This window comes from Tamandua tetradactyla, chromosome 11, assembly GCF_023851605.1.
Source record: "Tamandua tetradactyla isolate mTamTet1 chromosome 11, mTamTet1.pri, whole genome shotgun sequence".
Lineage (NCBI taxonomy): Eukaryota > Metazoa > Chordata > Mammalia > Pilosa > Myrmecophagidae > Tamandua > Tamandua tetradactyla.
This window is the reverse complement of record NC_135337.1, coordinates 5,218,543-5,233,369: the sequence shown is the minus strand read 5'-3', so window position 1 is coordinate 5,233,369 and position 14,827 is coordinate 5,218,543. Positions and strand designations below refer to the sequence as shown.

Here is a 14,827-nt window from a genome sequence, read left to right as displayed (position 1 = left end):
CAAACCTTCATTCCTGAACTTTCTGGACCATTTGTAGTCCTGCCCAGATTGGGCTGCCGCAGTTTTCCATTGACTTTAATCCCAGCATATGGTAGTACTAAGAAATGCCCTAGGGGGTCTCTTGTATTCCAGGAAATACTTCTTTACCTCTACTCTGTAGTTACAGTCATATTTCCCCTTGATAGTCAGGATCAATCACCTCAGCCAGTACAGTAATCCTTTTCCTTGCCTGTTGATTCAGAGGCAGGACAACAGTCTTAACTTTCAGCTCAAGGAAACTTTGTTGTATCTCCTGGTAGGAGCACTCCTCCTTTTGGAACTAAGACCTGTAGACCAACAGCATTTAAGATTTCAGGGACAGGAGGCAGAAAAAAATTTTAGTAGATCACTAGGGGTGATAGTGAGTGGTGCCACTCCCATTTCTACCCCTTGATTCCTGGACCCGTGAATCCTGACTGTAGGAGAAATAGCACCATACAATGGATGCCTATTCAGAGCACACACAGCCTCCTGGAGAACAGTGCCCCAGCCCTGCAAGGTATTGCCACCTAGTTGTCACTGTAATTGAGTCTTCAAAAGACCATTCCACCATTCTTTCAACCCAGCCCCCTCTGGATGATGGGGAATATGGTAAGACCAGAGACTACCATGAGTATGTGCCCATTCCCGCACTTCTTTTGCTGTGAAGTGAGTTCCTTGATTAGAGGCAATGCTGTGTGGAATACTATGATGGTGTATAAGCCATTCCGTAAGTCCAAGAATGGTAGTTTTGCCAGAAGCATTGCATGCATGTGTCTATTACAGTGAGGAAAAATCATTTCCCCTCCCATGATGAAAGTGGTCCAAAGTAATCACCCTGACTCTAGGTAGCAGAGTGATAACCTCAGGGAATGGCGCCATATTGGGGACTGAGTGTGGGTCTCTGCTGCTGGCAGATTGGGCACTCAGCAGTGGCCATAGCCAGGTCAGCATGCTGTTTTAGTTTACTAAAGCTGCCAGAATGCATCACACCAAAGATGGATTGGCTCTTAATAAAAGGGGATTTATTTAGTTAAAAATGTATAGTTCTTCAGAGGAAAAGAAGCTAGTTTTCATCTGAGGTTCTCTGTTACATGGAAAGGTACATGGTGATGTCCGCCGGCCTTCTCTCCTGGCTTCTGGGTTCCAGCAGCTTTCCCCAAGGTAATTCCTTTCTGTATCTCCAAAAGTCTTGGCTCAGCTGTGGGAAGAGTCATGCTGAGCTGCTGAGCTCTCTTCTGACCTCTTTCTTTTCAGCCTCCAGCAAAATAAATTAAACCTTACTCATTGGGGAGGGCACTTCCCTTAGCTGGCTGCAACTGTAATCAGCCATGGGTGAATTTCACATACTGATGATTTAAGTCCACAGAAACAGAACAATGGGACATCATCACCTGGCCAAGGTGACACTTGAACTTAACTACCATATTTGGTGAGTGGAAGTCCATGCTCCCAAACCCATGCAAAACCTCCATCTCTACCGCCATTTCCACTTTGTTCATGAGCCTATTGGACAACAGCAAGAATGGCTGAGGAAAGAGGATGATTTGTATTCATAGTATGGGTCATCTTATCCACTTGATTATTTAAATTTCCCTCTGCTGGAGTCACCCTCTGGTGAGCATTCACATGGGATACAAATATCTCCATTTGTTTGCATACTCAGAAAGGTCTATCCACATACTTCATCCCCAGACCTCTTTGAAATCAATTTTCCAATCATGCTCCTTCAAAGTGCCTGACCATCCAGCTAAGCCATTAGCAAAAGCCCATGAGTCAGTATACAGATGCACCTCTGGCCAGTTCTCTTTCAAAGCAGAAATAATAACCAGGTGCCCTGCTCGAAATTCCACCCAATGAGAGGATTTCCTCTCACCACTGTCCTTTAAGGACATCCCAGAAATGGGCTGTAGTGCTACAGCTGTCCACTGCTGAGTAGTACCTGCATATCGTGTAGAACCATCTATAAGCCAGGCCTGAGTTTTCCCTTCTTCAGTCAGCTGAGTATAAGAAACTCCCCAAGAGCTCTGATCTGGGAGGGAGAAGGCAATGTGGCTGAAGTGGGGGCCATGCTCATTTGGGCCACTTCCTCATGTAACTTGCTTATGCCTTCAGGACCTGATTGAGCCCTATTTCTTATATACCATTCCATTTTATGATGGAGTGCTGCTGTGTACACCCAACTTTATGGTTTGGAGAGTCAGACAACACCCAGTTCCTGATAAACAACTCAGGTCTCATGGCAACTTGGTGGCCATGGTTAAGAGTTCAGTTTCTACTAGGGCCCAGTAGCAGGCCAAAAGTTGTTTCCCAAAAGAAGAGTAGTTATCTACAGAAGATGACAAGGCTTTGCTCCAAAATCCTAAGGATCTGTATTATGATTCTCCTATAGGGGCCTGCCAAAGGCTCCAGACAGCATCTCTATTTACTGACACTTCCAGCACCATTGGGTCTGCTGGATCATATGGCCCGTGACGCACAGCAGCTTGCACAGCAGGCTGGACCTGTCGCAGAGCCTCCTCTTGTTCAGGTCCCCACTCAAAACTAGCAGCTTTTCTTGTCACTCAGTAAATGGGCTGGAGTAGCATATCCAAATGAAGAATGTGTTGTCTCCAAAATCCAAAGAGGTCAACTAGACGTTATGCCTCTTTTTTTGGTTGTAGGAGGTGCTAGATGCAGCAGTTTATCCTTCACCTTAGAAGGGATATCTCAACATGCCCCACACCACTGGACACCTAGAAATTTCACTGAGGTGGAGGGCACCTGTATTTTTGTTGGATATATCTCCCATCCCTAACATGGACATGTCTTACCAATAAGTCTAGAATAGTTGCTACTTCTTGCTACCAGGTCCAATCAACATGATATCATCAATATAATGGACCAGTGTGATGTCTTGTGGAAAGGAGAAATGATCAAGATCCCTGTAGACAGGATTATGACATAAAGCTAGAGAGTTGATATACTCCTGAGGTAGGGCAGTGGAGATATACTGCTAACCTTGCCAACTGAATGCAAACTGTTTCTGGTGGTCCTTACTAACAGCTATTGAGAAAAGGCATTTGCAGATTAATAGCTACATACCAGATACCAGGGGATGTATTGATTTGCTCAAGCAATGATACTGCACCTGGAATAGCAGCTGCAATTGGAGTCACCACCTGGTTAAGTTTATGATAATCCATGGTCATCCTCCAAGACCCATCTGTTTTCTGCACAGGCCATATAGGAAACTTGAATGGGGATGTGGTGGGAATCACTACCCCTGCATCTTTCAAGTCCTTAAGAGTGGCAGTAATCTCAGCAGTCCCTCCAGAAATCCAGCATTGTTTCTGATTCACTATTTTTCTAGATAGGAGCAATTTTAGTGGATTCCACTTAGCTTTTCCTGCCATAGTAGCCCCCACACCACTAGTCAGGGTACCAAAGTGGGGATTCTGCTAGTTGCTCAGTATGTTGATTCCAATTATGCATTCTGGAACTGGGGAAATAACCATAGAATGGGTCCAGGAACCCACTAGACCCAGTGAGAGATAGACCTGAGCTAAAACTACATCAATCACCTGGTTTTCATAAGCCCCCACTCTGGCTGGTGGACCAGACTGACGTTTTGGGTCTCCTGGAATCAGTGTCTAATAATCCCAAACATCTGACCATTTCCTTTTGCCCGGTGCACAGTCTTACTGGTACAAGGTCATGGGTCTCCTTGAAGAAGGCTAGGAGGAAGATTAACAGTGTAAATTTTGGGCTGTGTGACAGGGTCATTCCCCAAGGATACCTGGCCCTCTGGGCTCTGGATCTGTAAACTTGTCTCAAGTCTGGGAATTGATTAAGGGGCCATGATTTCCTGTTTTTGTAATTCAAGTTAGACTTCTGTTTCCTTGACCTAGAATTCTTCTGCCTATACAGTTCAAACAAGAATTTAGTAGACTGACCATCTATTTTACTTCTAGGTAAGGATCTGCTAGCCAAGGCCACAAGTCTCTGCCAGTCAGATTATTTTGCCTGCTGCTTTGGGTCTGCTATCCATTATGGTGTCCACACACACCTTGTCTATGATGACTAACTGTCACCAAATGGCATCTGCCAACTTGGGATCCAATCATCCCCATTGTGTTTAAAGAGTCCAGCTCACTGCCAGCAGTTCCCACAGGAATATCTGACCTACCGAGAAGGGTGACAACTACAGAGCTCTTCAGGGATGATGAAGCTAGTCTTACAAATTTATTTCTCAAAGTCCTGATGAAAGATGTGTCCTCTGGACATTCCTGGGGTATATGTGCAGGTGTTCTATGATAAAGCTAACATTCCAATCTCTCTAAGCCTCTGGATCCCCTCATCTGCATTATACCAGGGCAGTTCTGGCATTTCAGCCTCAGGTAATATTGGCTACCTTTTGATCCATGTTTCAACCAACCATCCAAATAAACTGTTAATGCCTTTTCTAACCCCCCAAGCTGCAACAGAGAATTCAGAATCTCTGCTTAGTGGGCCCATATCAACAAATTCAATGTGATCCAACTTTATGTTCCTTCCACCATTATCCCACACCCTTAATATCCACTCCCACACATATTCCCCTGATTTCTGTCTACATAGATTGGAAAACTCATGTGGTTATTTTGGAGTATAGCATGCCTCACATGGGCCACACTTTGTACCTCACTTTTCAGGGCCTGTTGGGACTTTAGTCTAGTTATAGGTCTTGAAGAAAAGAGGGGGTGTGTGTGTCATGAACAGAATTAGAAGTGTCTTTCAAGTCAATTACCTCAGGGCATTCTGTTGCAGTTGCATCTGGTGAAACAGGATTAATCACTCCAGACAGAGGGGTGAGGGCTGTTTCCCCATGGGAGGGAGTTACAGGATTAGCAGGCAGTAAAGGATTAATCTCTTTAGGTGGAGATTGGATGGCAGACTTCTCTGGGCAGACTGGAGGCTGGGAAGCTGTTTCCTCAAGGCAGGCTGTAGGTCAGGAAGCTCTTTTCTCATGGCAGGCTGGAGATTGGGTGGCTGTTTTCTCAGGGCAGATCATGACTGGTCTATCTAGCAAAGCCTCAGCATAATCCAGGGTTTCCATGTCCCCATTATCATCATTATCAAGCTATATGCCCCCATCCCAAATTTCAGGATCCCATTCTTTTCCAATTAAAGCCTTTACTTTAGCAGCAGATGCTTGCAAGGTTGAGATTTTAGTTTATGTTGTAAATCTGCTACTCACACAATGAGACTCTGGGTCTGATTTTCATAGATCTCAAGTCTGTGACACAGGAAATAAGATTTTCTTTCAGGGTACACATAGAAACTTTTACATCTTTCATACAGTGTTTAAGTTGCTCATCCCTTTCCCTCATAACTATTTCCAGCATATCTAATAACAACCAGCTAACATCATTATGCATCATAACTCCACAAAACTCTGTAAAGGTGTCAAAAACACTCTCACCCAGAGCCTTGCCTCATATAAGCATACAATTAGCAGAATCTAATGGTGATGTTTTTCATATCTCTATTGCCAGCTCACCCAAGGGACTTTCAGTGCCTTCTTGATTGTTGGAATCAGAGACATTAGTACCTTTGAGTCTAATCAGGGTGGAAAACCAATTGTAAAAACCCATTTTTAAAGTTCTGTTTCTCCAGAACCACTCCCAGGACCAAGCTGTATTAGTCAGGGTTCTCTGGAGAAACAGAAGCAACAGGAGATGTTTGTAAATATGAGATTTATAAAGGTATCTCATGTAAACTGTGGGAATGCAAGGGCCCCAAATCTGTAGGGCAGACTGTGAAGCTGCCAGCTCCGATGAACGGTCTCCATGAACTCCACAGGAGAGGTTCACCAGCTGAAGAGGCAGTGAGAATTCTTTCTTCTCCCTTAAAATCTTCAGCTGATTGGGTCAAATTCAACTAATTGCATTATCTCGTTTGTGAAAGACACAACCTTAGTTGATCATAGATGTAATAGCTGTAGCTTCCATTGTGACTGATGATTTAGTAAACTAGCCTTCTAATTCATCAACCAGCTATGAAATATCTTTTCAGCCACTGTTAGGCTAGTGCTTGCCTGATCAGACAGTTGCCTGCCCAAGTTGAATCAGAACCTAATCATCACAATTACATATTCATTCATGTATTTATTTGTTTAATATTGGTCCTCCCTCCCCTTTCCCCCACCTCCACTCTGGTCTGAAAGCTCCATGAAAACAGGGACAACATTAACAGCTAATCACTTTTATATCTGCAATGTTTGCTAAATGTGACCAAATGGTGTCTGCTGGTTTCTGAATGATTAATTCAAGAATGAGACTTGGAGCTTTGAGGCAGTCCAGTAATGCAGCTCACAGCAGTCACAGGTCTCACAATGGAATAATGGGCCATGTGTCCTGCACATGCCATCAATTATCTCATCAATTTGTTTGCCTATCCAAAGATCTGGAGAAAGTTTATTCCTGTATATCCTTCACATGCATTTTTGTTACTCACAGCAAATATTTCATTTGTCTGTGTTATTATTTAGGACAGCAAAGAGGACAAGGCAATGATCCACATAGTAGAAATGGTGACTCAGGTGACTTTTCCTTGCTGGGCTCTGACATCAGAAAGTACACATTTAACTGGTGTTTCTGGTGGCAGTGTTCATGATCCACAATGAATGGAGGTAGCCTAAGGGTGCAACGACTGAAGAATGGAAGGGGGAACTATGGTGTATACATACAATGGACTACTGAGTGGCCACAAGAAGGAATGAAGTTGTGATGCATCCAACTAGATGAATGAAACTCAAGAGCTATACGTTGAATGAAATAGCAGGAACAAAAAGACAAATATTATCATTCTTTAATCATATAGACTAACTATAATATCAAAATTTGATGAACTAAAGTCCAGAGCATGGGTTATCAGGTTGGGGCTTACCGTAAAGGGTCCTAGATTGTAAGCTCTTACAGCAGTCACACATATTCAGGAGTGTAACTGTTAATTCTAAATTCTGAGATATGGAGCTGTTTGTGTATGAAATTTCTTCCACAGAATCTTCAGGTATTTATGTGACACCTGAGACTCAGAGTTAAAGGTCTAAAGCTTTGGAAGTCAGCAGTACCCCATACAGGAACTGTTTAAAGAGTTGAAAAAGTGATCAGACATTGAGCAGAGACATGAATGAAGCTGATCTGGAGAGGACTAAGGTATATCAGAAGACTTGGTAAAGGATGATATTATCCATATTTTCAAACTTCAACTTCTGTGTGAAACTAAAAGAAGAGATGTTTATTTGGTGCAAAATTTATAATTTGGGTAGCGCATTTCTTAATTTAACTTGTATGGTCGGTTTGGTTAGCAACATAAGTACATGGAATCTTGAATAGGGCATGAGATTTTGTTGGCTTGTCCAGTTTAGTGTGATGCCCCGATAAATCGCAGAGAGATTTGAACAGTCAATAAAGAAGTATTTGCAAAGTCCCCTTGGGGGAATGGGGAGAAAGAGGACAATATCCAACTTCCCCATTTGGGAATTTCTGATATTTTAGCAAGCAGCGGGGACAACCAAATCAATAAGCCAAGCCCTTGATCTTGGGGCTCACCCTCCATGAAATTTATTCCTGCAAAAGATAGGCTAAGCCTGTTTAAAATTAGGCCTAAGAGTCACTCCCAGAGAACCTCTTTTATTGCTCAGATGTGGCTTCTCTCTCTCTCTAAGCTGATATGGCAAGTGAACTCATTGCCCTCCCCCTCTACATGGGACATGACTCCTAGGGGGGTAAGCTTTGCTGGCCATGTGGGACAGAAACCCTGGATGAGATGGTACCCAGCATTAAGGGATTGAGAAAACCTTCTTGACCAGAAGGGGGAAGAGAGAAAAGAGACAAAATAAAGTATCAGTGGCTGAGAGATTTCAAACAGTCAAGAGGTTATCCTGGAGGTTATTCTTATGCATTATATTTAACTATCCCCTTTTTAGTTTATGGTGTAGTGGAGTGGCTAGAGGGAAGTACCTAAATTGTACGGCTGTGTTCCAATATCCTTGTTTCTTAAAGATGATTGCATAATGATACAGCTTTTACAATGTGACTGTGTGCTTGTGAAAACCTGTGTCTGATGCTCCTTTTAACTAGGGTATGGACTGATGAGTAAAAAATATGGATAGAAAAATAAATAATAGGGGACACAAAGGTTAAATAAATTGGGTAGATGGAAATACTAGTGGTAAATATGAGGCAGGGATGAGGAGTATGGTATGTATGAGTTTTGTTTTGGTTTTTTCCTTTTTTATTTCTTTTTCTGGAGTAATTTCAAATGTTCAAAAAAATAATCATGGCAATGAATACACATTTATGTGATGATATTATGAGCCATTGATTGCACACCATGTATAGAATGTTTGTATGTTAAAAATGTTTGTATGTTGTTTTATTAACAAAAATATTTTTAAAAAAGGAACATATATGCTCGAATAATGCTCATGTGGTGTGGTGCCTTAACTGGTAACACTAGAAGTATTCTCAGCAAAGTCACATTAGGTGCATCCCCTGAAAGTCATCCTTCATTCTTTGATCAATTGGTTACCAATGCTTCAGTTACTTATCAAAGGCAGACCAGGTGCTACTAGGTGTTGTGATATCAACATCAACAAGATACAGTTTCTTAGAGTGATTATAAGACAAACCCAGCATGTGGCAGAACTGGGATTCAAACATAAGAAGTCTGGCTCCAGAATCCATGTTCTTAACCATGGTTCTATAGTGCCTCTTGATAAGCATCTTTTGCTGTCTCCCTGCTTCTGACCTGATGTATCAGGTTCTAGCAGCTAGAACTCTGAACCCCAGGCTCCCAGCTTGTTTAGGAAAAGGAGATAGCCCAATACTCTTTGGAGAAAGGCCCAGGTAGCAGAGTCATTATCTTTCAACTGTCTTTTGTTGTCCTAGATGAGCACCTGGACTTTGGACACTCCATCTAAGATGCCCAACATAGGACGCCCAATATCAGGTTACCAGACTGGGGTGGATCCTAACGAACCTTAATTTCCATTCACCACTTATAATCTTTGTTTAAGTTTTTCTTCTTTATTAGAGAAATTGTGGGTTTACAAAACAGTCATGCTTAAAATACAAGATTTCCATATACTATTATACCTTGCATTGGAGTGGAACACTTGTTACAATTGATTATAGCACATTTTTACAATTGTGATGTTACCTATAGCCCTTGGTTTAACTTGGGGTTCACTGTTGGTGTGGTGTATTCTACGGATTTTAAAATAATTTTATTCTGTTACCATATATACAATCTTAACATTTCCCCCTTTTAATCACATTCAGATATTTATATTGACATTCACAATGTTTTGTTACCATTTCCACCATCCATTACCAAAACATTTCCATCATTCCAAGTAAGAGTCCGTATATTATAAGCCTTAACTTCCCATTCCCTATCCCCATCCCACTCTCTGGTAAACTATATTCTAGATTCTGACTCGATGCGTCTTCTTATTCCAATCATTTCAAATCACTGAGATCACACAGTCTTTCTCCTTTTGTGTCTGGCTTATTTCACTCAACACGAAGTCTTCAAGGTTCATTCATGTTGTCACATGTATGAGGACTTCATTCCTTTTTATAGTGGAAAAATACCCCATTGTTTGTATATACCACATTTCACATGTCCATGCATCGGTTGATGGATGCTCAGGTTGTTTCCATCTTTTGGCAGTTATGAATAATGACACTATGAACATCGATGTGCAAATATCTGAGTCCCTGTTTTCATTTCTTTGGGGTATATACCTTGTGGTGGGTTTTACTCATTACACAGTGAAATAATGGAGTTATGGTTTCTATATCCTTTTTCAAAAGTTAACATATTTGGGGCATCTATGAGGTCTTTAAAAATTTTTATGAAAATTTTATGATGGAATTTTTATGATGAAGTATTCCATTATGTTGCTATATAACAACTTATTCAATGCATTGCACGTTGTTTGTCATTTAAGTAGCTTTCCTTTTTTTTAGCTAATCCGAGTAAGCTGTTAAACATCTTTGTGCATAAAAAATGTGTTTACACTTCTCATTGATTTAGGACAGATTTGCACAGGTGGAATTCTTACATCAAAGAGTAAGAACACTTGAAAGGGTTTGATACTAGATTGTCTAACTGCTTTCCAGAAATTCTGCTCTAATTTATACTCCCACCATAGGGAATAAAAATACTGATCTTACTACATTTTGAGTACTGTCATTTTTCAAGCTCTTTGCTAGCTTGGTAGATTTTAAAACAATATCTCAAGGCTATTTTTATTTGACTACCAGTAAGGTTAACATTTTTTTCAAATGTGTTAGTCATTTATATTATCCTTTGCCCACTTTTTATTGTGATCGTTATACTCTTCTTCACTTTTTTATTTATTAAGGATATAATCCTATTTATGAGATATTTGTAGCAAATGCTTTTTTCCAGAATGTTGAAAGGTTTTAAACACTGCTATGGCTTTTTGATGTATTCAGGATTTGTATTTTCATCAAGGAATCTACTGCTCTCTTCTTTTTTGGCTTCCTCTATTGGTTATATGTTCAGAAAATCCTTTCCCACCCAGAGACCCAGAGCCCTGAATTTTGTTTGTTTGTTTGTTTAATCATTTTTTAACTAATTTTTAATTTTTTTAAATATCACAACAAACTCAAACATTCTTAACAAATGATCATTCCATTCTACATATAAAATCAGTAATTCACAATATCATCACATAGTTAGATATTCATCATCATAATCATTTCTTATAATATTTGTATCAATTCAGAAAAAGAAATAAAAAGACAACAGAAAAAAACTCATAGATACCATATCCCTCACCCCTCCCTTTCATTGATCACTAGCATTTCAATCCATTAAATTTATTTTAACATTTGTTCCCCCTATCATTTAATTTTATGCAGTATGTTTTACTCGACTGTTGATAAGGTAGATAAAAGGAGCATCAGAGGCAAGATTCTCACAATCACACAGTCATATTGTGAAAGCTGTATCATTATACAATCATCTTCAAGAAACATGGCTACTGGAACACAGCTCTACATTTTCAGGTACTTCCTTTCAGACTCTCCATTACATCTTTTTTTTTTAATTTTATTTTTTTAAATATCAAAAAACACCAAACAAATGCAAACATTCCTATTCTGATCATTCCATTCGACATATATAATCAGTAATTCACAATATCATCACATAATTGCATATTCATCATCATGATCATTTCTTGGAACATTTGCATCTATTCAGAAAAAGAAATAAAACAAAAACAGAAATAAAATTTATACATGCCATACTCATTACCCCTCCCTTTCATCGATCACTAGCATTTCAAACTAAATTTATTTTAACAATTGTTCCCCCTATTATTTATTTTTATTCCATGTGTTCTACTTGTCTGTTGACAAGGTAGATAAAAGGAGAATCAGACACAAGGTTTTCACAATCACACAGTCACACTGTGAAAGCTATATCATTATACAATCATCTTCAAGAAACATGGCTACTGGAACACAGCTCTACATTTTCAGGCAGTTCCCTCCAGCCTCTCCATTACATCTTGAATAACAAGGTGATATCTCCTTAATGCATAAGAATAACCTCCAGGATAACCTCTCAACTCTGTTTGGAATCTCTCAGCCATTGACACTTTATTTTGTCTCATTTTGCTCTTCCCACTTTTGGTCGAGAAGCCTTTCTCAATCCCTTGATGCTGAGTCCCAGCTCATTCTAGGATTTCTGTCTCACATTGCCAGGAAGGTCCACACCCCTGGGAGTCATGTCCCATGTAGACAGGGGGAGGACAGTGAGTTTGCTTGTTGTGTTGGCTGGAAGAGAGAGGCCACATCTGGGCAACAAAGGAGGTTCTCTTGGGGGTGACTCTTAGGCCTAATTTTAAGTAGGCTTCACCTATTCTTTGTGGGATCAAGCCTCACATGAAAAACCCCAAGACTGAGGACTCAGCCTATTGCTTTGGTTGTGCCCACTGCTTGTGAGAATATCAAGAATTCTTCACATGGGGAAGTTGAATTTTCCCCCTTTCTCACCATTCCCCCAAGGGGACTTTGCAAATACTTTTTTACACACTTTTCATATCACTCTGGGATTTATTGGGGACAAATCTACAAAATCCTATGCCCTACTCAAGGTTCCATGTACTTATGGTGCTCAATTAATTGTCCACATAAGTTATATTAGGAACTGCAGTAGTCAAAAGTATAATTTTTGTACCAAATAAACATTTTTTGCTTTAGTCTCACACATAAGTTGAAATTTTAAAATATTAATTACCATCTATTTCAACACCCAGCAATAATGTCATTCTTTTGTTCTTTTTCATGGTAAAACATTTTAAAATTGCACAATTTAGTCACTATCATTATATACTCTAGGCATTCCTAGATTATACAATCTCAGTCTTTATCGTCTATCTTTCTTTCTGATTTCATTTATGTCCCCAGCCCTCTTCCCTCTATCATTCTCACATGCAGCTTCATTCAGTGTTCTAACATAATTGTATTACAGTTAGGTAGAATTATGCTGTCCATTTCTGAGTTTTTACAATCAGTCCTGTTGCACAATCTATATCCCTTCAGCTCCAGTTACCCAATATCTTACCCTATTTCTACCTCCTAATGGTCTCTGTTATGAAATTCTCCAAGTTTATTCACTAATGTCAGTTCATATCAGTGAGACCATACAATATTTGTCCTTTTGTTTCTGGCTAATCTCACTTAGCATAATGTCCTCAAGGTCCATCCATGTTGTTACATATTTCATAACTTTATTCTGTCTTACAGCTGCATAATATTTCATTGAATGTATACACCACAGCTTTTTAGCCACTTGTCTGTTGATGGACATTTGGGCTGTTTCCATCTCTTGGCAATTGTAAATAATGCTGCTATAAACATTGTTTTGCAAATGTCCATTTGTGTCCTTACCATCATGTAAGGACATGTCCTCTGAGTAGATACTTGGCAATGGTATTGCCAGGTCATATGGCAATTCTATACTTAGCTTCCTGAGAAACCACCAAACTGCCTTCCACAGTGGTTGCACCATTTGATATTCCCACCAACAGTGGATAAGTGTGCCTCTTTCTCCACATCCTCTCCAGCACTTGTCATTTTATGTTTTATCGATAATTGCCATTCTGGTGGGTGTGAGATGATGTCTCACTGTGGTTTTGATTTGCTTTTCCCTAATAGCCAGGGAAGTTGAGCATCTTTTCATGTGCTTTTTGACCATTTGTATTTCTCTTCTAAGAAGTGCCTTTTAAGTATTTTGCCCGTTTTGAAATTGGATTGTCTCTCTTTTTGTTTTTGAGTTGAACAATCTCTTTATATATTCTGGATACTAGACCTTTATCTGACATATCATTTCCAAATATTGTCTCCCATTGTGTAGGCTGCCTTTTTACTTTCTTGAAGAAGTTCTTTGATGCACAAAAGTGTTTAATTGTGAGGAATTCCCATTCATTTATTTATTTATTCAATGCTCATGCTTTGGGTGTAAGGTCTAGGAAACCACCTTCTATTATAAGATTTATAAGATATTTCCCTACATTTTCTTCTAACAGTTTTATGGTCATAGATCTAGTATTTAGGCCTTTGATCCATTTTGAGTTAATTTTTGTATAGGGAGTGTTCTAATTTGCTAGTTGCTGGAATGCAATATACCAGAAACAGAATGGCTTTAAAAAGGGAATTTAATAAGTTGCTAGTTTACAGTTCTAAGGCCGAGAAAATGTCCCAATATAACAAGTCTATAGAAGTGTCCAATTACAGGCATCCAGGGAAAGATACCTTGGTTCAAGAAGGCCAGTGAAGTTCAGGGTTTCTCTCTCAAGTGAGAAGGCACATGGCGAACACAGTCAGGGTTCCTCTCTCAGCTGGAAGGGCACATGGCAAGCAAGGCATCATCTGCTAGCTTTCTCTCCTGTCTTCGTGTTTCATAAAGCTCTCCGGGAGGCGTTTTCTTTTCTTTTTTTTTTTTTGATATTTGAAATACAACTTTATTCTGATTCTGTTCTAGTTTGATAGCTGTCAGAATGAAATATACCAAAAATGGAATGGCTTTTAAAAAGGGGGAATTTAATGAGTTGCTAGTTTACAGATCTAAGGCCGAGAAAATGTCCCAATTAGAAATGTCCAATCAAAGGCATCCAGGGAAAGATACCTTGGTTCAAGAAGGCTGATGGAGTTCAGGGTTTCTCTCTCAAGTGAGAAGGCACATGGCGAACACAGTCAGGGCTTCTCTCTCTTGGCTGGAAGGGCACATGGCGAATACAGCATCATCTGCTAGCTTACTCTCCTGGCTTCTGGTTTCATGAAGCTCCCAGGGAGGCGTTTTCCTTCTTCATCTCCAATGGACTCTCCGCTTCGTGGTGCTGCAGCATTCTGTGCTCTCTCTGAATCTCTCATTCTCCTCTTTTATAGGACTTCAGAAACTAATCAAGACCCACTCAAATGGGTGGAGACATGTCATCCCCTAATCCAGTTTAACAACCACTCTTGACTAAATCACATCATCCAGGGAGATAATCTCATTACAGTTTCAAACATACAGTATTGAATAGAGATTATTCTACCTTTATGAACTGGGATTTATATTAAAACATCGCTTTTCTTAGGGGGCACACTTCCTTTCAAACCAGCACAGATTCTAAAGGAAAAGGGTGGGAATGACAATAACAAATGAGACTTCACCACTGAATATTTGTGATGTGACTGTAGCAGTCTTATATTTGAAACTCAAAAAGGAAACAATTGTGTTTCAAAACAGCTAAATA

General features: G+C 39.9%; 1 long non-coding RNA gene across 1 annotated transcript in view; it reads right to left on the bottom strand.

The window, feature by feature from the left end:
- The window catches only part of LOC143649805 (uncharacterized), a 119,355-nt gene that overhangs the window by 17,228 nt on the left and 87,300 nt on the right, over positions 1 to 14,827 (bottom strand). The gene's annotated exons all lie outside the window — the stretch shown is intronic.